This window comes from Poecilia latipinna, unplaced genomic scaffold (assembly GCF_001443285.1).
Source record: "Poecilia latipinna isolate Pla-1442-1.1 unplaced genomic scaffold, P_latipinna-1.0 Scaffold758, whole genome shotgun sequence".
NCBI lineage: Eukaryota > Metazoa > Chordata > Actinopteri > Cyprinodontiformes > Poeciliidae > Poecilia > Poecilia latipinna.
Genome location: NW_015113374.1, coordinates 107551 through 112206, shown reverse-complemented (window position 1 = coordinate 112206; position 4656 = coordinate 107551). Strand labels below are relative to the sequence as shown.

At 38.2% G+C, this 4656-nt stretch overlaps 1 long non-coding RNA gene across 1 annotated transcript in view; it reads right to left on the bottom strand.

Annotated features, from left to right (window-relative positions):
- Window positions 1-3612: 3612 nt before the first annotated feature.
- LOC106955680 (uncharacterized) overlaps window positions 3613-4656 on the bottom strand; it is a 4671-nt gene continuing 3627 nt past the window's right edge. The window contains exon 3 of the long non-coding RNA XR_001426634.1: window positions 3613-4397. This is a non-coding gene — a long non-coding RNA (uncharacterized LOC106955680). The remainder of the gene's footprint in view (window positions 4398-4656) is intronic.

Here is a 4656-nt window from a genome sequence, read left to right as displayed (position 1 = left end):
TGGAAAAAGCGTCTGCAGCGCTTTTGCATTTATTTTCACACTCCCTCAGTCTTGAAACACAGATAAATTCAGAATACCTCCCACTCCCTGTTTTATTGACCAAAACCACATATTTTATTGCAGTGACGGTTTTTAAGGGCAAAATACTGGTGGAAAACGAGTCTAAGGAGAACAATTACAGCTGGATGACATATGATTTCTGTCACAAAACTGGTTTAGGCAAAGATCAGCATACATGCCAAATGTCTTCATCACAGCATTGCAAAAAAAAGTGTAGAGGATAAAAGCTGTAGAGGATAATTGACTGATGGAAAATAAATATGTACGGCACGTGTGAATCTGACCAAAATTAAAAAATGAGTTTTTCCCAGTATGATTAATTTTATTCTTAAATTATTTACAGCGTATTCAAAAACACAACATTAGAAGTGCCAACTTTATTCTCACTGTCTGACAAACCTTCCTGACTGGTTTTAGGTCAGCTAGGATTACTTAAACAAAATCCCTGTAGTGCTCTGAAAGGTCGCATGTGAAGGAATCATTTCTCCAAAACTTGCATAAAAAGTCAGAAAGCTGGTTGCAAATAATCTGAGAAAGATGGGGGGGTCAGGGGTTAGATGTCTTGTGAACAAATGAAACTAAGATTGCAACGTTTGATCAGTGAGGATGTTTCCCGTCTTTTCTTTTGTAGAGGTGTTTTCTGTCAGTTTGGTGACACCTCTGAACATATTTCTGACCTTTGAACTGCTGGAGTACCACTCTCCTTGTCCATGCCCAGTAGTGGGAACTTGGCGCCACCATTGATTTGTCTACACTGCTGGCTTACTGATCTTAGGGAACTTTACGCCTCGAAGCACTTGGGATTTTATCTACCCTAGTGGATAAAAATGTCACTAAATCATTCAGACATTTTTGGGCTAGTATCCTGATTTTGTCGCTGTTTGGACTTTCAGTTTCGTCCATTTCATCATTTCTTGTTTATTTAGGTCTGGCTTTAGTTTGTTTCTCTGTGCCAGTTCTTTTTTGCTTTTTCATTTGTAAATTTAGATTGAGGCTCTTTAGATTAGAGTTTCTTTGTTTACGGTTTATGTTAGCTGCACATTTTTCCCTTAAATTCTATGTTCTATGACAACTTCATTCTAACGGATAGGAAAGGATATTCTTCACTGGAAGTTTGAATAACTTCCCAATTGAGTTGAAGAATAAGGTGGAAGAGGAGTTTACCAACAAAAGTTTCTGCTCAGTTTGGCAGGGGATCAAACACAAGGCCTCTTCAAACACTACTCCCACCCACAATCTAGGTTGGCAGGCCAAAGAGACAGACAACAGATCTCCTTCAATACAGAGAAGGTGGTAAGAACCCTAAAAATGCCCAAGCTAAGCTGGGCAGAGCATCTGAGGTAGTTAAATAGTTAATCTGCAGAGCTAAACAGTCAGGCTGCAACCTTCTGCATTGTTGGACTTGGCTTTGCAACGCATCAGACTAAATAACTTCTATTTCTCCCCAAACCCTGTAATCATGTTCAAGGACCTCCGTCTACCAGAGGTCAGCGCCTGTCAAAGACAATGGCTGTTAAATTAGAAAGACGCCATTCTTTCATTCGCTTGACCGCCTGTGGTGGTGGTCCCATCAGATACATTAGCTGAAGTGCAGGGACAGAGCATGTCCCTCAAAAGTAGATGAGTTCCTAATAGCATTCTGCTCTTCATACATCAGGGGCCCATTGTGGACAAAGATTCTGACCTTGAAGTCCAAGGAAGCCTGACATAGAAGGGGAATTTATAACAAGAAAGTTTTGGTGTTGTCAGCATCAGTTACAGCAGGCAGGAAATGTAATTTTTCATGCTTAGCATCTGACACCGAAGGTCTATAGAGCACGGGACAAAAGCCCGTTGAAGAAAAAATGTCTCAGATAGAGAAATGGAGTTTCCGATTTTCTATAAGAGCAGGTAATAATGACCTGGTACAGGAAATTGCTGAGGTAGAGGGTAGAAAGGACGGTGAGACTGATTTGAAGCAGGGAGCTTTGGTGTACAGTGGCTAAATGTAATTTTCCAACAGGTGATTTTGTAAATGGAGGTAATTTTAGTAAATTAGAAGTGTAAAAAAGGTTTTCACTATTACTGAGCTACAAGTGGCAGTGAGAGCTTATGAGCTTAGTAACATGGTAGATTAAAAAATACAACAAACACCTAATGTCAGGAAAAATGAAGTTAAAGGTTTCACTTACAGTTTAAATGTTTTAATATTTAAAATTGTGTTAATAAAGTAACTTTAGTTAGCCTTTGCGGTGGCGCTCTGCAAATCCAATGGCTTCTGAGTTGTAGATTATGTTTACTTTATTTTGAAGTTGCTACCTCCTTCTGGCTAAATGAAACTGCAATAAAACTGAAAGTGTTTCATGAACTTTGAAACACTTCATAAAACATACATAATTACCCACTTTGTAATCTGAAAGTTAAAAGCCAATGTGCCGTAGGCTATGTATTGACAGCCACTGTCAACATGGTTGCCAACTGAGCCTTGAAATACAAAGTTGTTCAGTATTTTAAATTCTAAGAGGTGTACAAAATGCAATCGATACGGGATGCACTCTTTCTATATTTTTAAGTCAGTACAAATCTGTTTACAAAAAATGATGATACAGGTAAGGCCCCACTCAAAATAAGGTGTTTGCTCTTCCTCCATTCAACTGTCTATTGCGCTTCTCGTCAACCCAAACAGAGAATCCATCACTCATCTGGATTCATGTTGTGGGCTGTGTCTCCATCAACCAGTGGAGTTCTTATTCATAGTTGCTTGGGTCTGATGAGCGCTTGTGAGCAATTAATTATAGTAACAGGTTATTTTTGTATATTAAGCATCCTTTAAGCAGTTGTTTTACAGATTAGGTCCTGAACACAGTAAAGACAGCAAATTTCCCCAACAAGACTGTTCTTTCCTGTTAAATGTGCTATACACAAATGAAAAATGACTTTGTAGCACTTTTTTATGTGTCCTTAAATAACATTTCAAAGCAGAGAGTAAACTTGCTAAACCTGCACTTCAACAAGGGCTGCAGATGTACAAATTGTCAGAGGATTTGTTTTCAGAATACCATAGTATTCTGACAACTTTCTTAACCACAATAAGTTCTTTTTTTAGCAGAATTTTAGAGCTGTCCTGCAGAAATGACGATATGAGTGACTACACAAACTGGTCACCGGTGAGTCCATAAAGTGTAATACTGGTTTAATTTATTTTAAAAAGTGTGTCATGTTACTGTACTTTTTATGTGCACATAATTCATAAGTTATAAACACCATTTTCTAATTTGGAGAACTGGTTTTGTCTGAGTTGAAAAGCAGAAGCGTGCAGCAGCAGAGGAAGAGCCCGCCTGAAAACTTTCACATCCTAAAACCTCAACCCCTCCGACTCTGCTGAGACTTTCAAACCGAATAAAAGTAAACCTGCAAAGATGGATTACATAAAGGTGTGCTTTGATCTGGAGTGACTGTCGAACTCTTTATCAGACAACGGTGTGACAAGAGCGGAAAGCTCCAAGGTAATCTTTGTTATTCTGCTAGAAGTAGTGTTGCCCACAGGGAGAGGATTCCCAGACTGTTTAATCAGGCATATTAATCATACATTATTTATTACAATTACAAAAGCAGCTCTCCAAGGCAATAGCCCTTGAAGACATGAAGCATGAAAAAGACTGTGTGAACAGATTAAACTGGCCCCGTGGCACTTCTCAGCACAATGTATTGTACAGTGCTGAGTTAGAAGACATTTTTAAATCAGCTCTACATGATGTCCTTCCAGAGGCATAAAGGAATAACACACACATTAGTTATGTATGATGTGTCTCCCAAAAAAATGCCAGAAATGTCTTGAGAGTACCAATTCTGCTTAAATCCAAAATGCTGAGACGCTGAAGATGACTAGGATTCTCAAAGATAAATAAAGCACAACAAAAGAACATAACAATTACAACAACAAAAAAAAAAAAAACATGTTGCAGACATTCCTGAGCTGTCTATGATTCTGTACCTTCAAGGAAGAGAGTGTTTTTTCCTTTCTTTTCCAGGTGTTGCTCCAGGCTATCCATCAGTATGGCGCAGCAGTGCTGAGGCATGCTTAGGTGAGCCTGATTAAAGCCAAGGATGCCTCTCGACCTGCTCTGAAGGAAATGAGCGCAGAGGGAGGACTCCAGACCCCTTTCCATCCATCTCCCTGCTGCTTTATTCATGTGCTATCTGGTTCGCTGGCTTCTGCATCGGGTTCCCTCTCCATACGTTGCATTGCTCAGCAGGTGCTGCTGAATTGTGTATGTCTCATTATGTGTTCCACAACGTCTTCCTCTCTTTCCCTTTGAGTGTGAATAAATGTGCTTGGGGAAATTATTTGCGATCATCTGTTCACACAATTTGCATTTTCAAGAATTAAAAGCCAAAATTAAAATAGTATTTAAAACAAAAAAAATCTGAAATAACACTCCTACAGCTGCTGTTGTGACAACTAAGAAACAATATATATATATATATATATATATATATATATATATATATATATATATATATATATATATATATATATATTTTTTTTTTTTTTTTTTTTTTTTTTTTTTTTATATAACACCTTTTCCCTTCTCTCATTTATTACCTTTCCCCTCC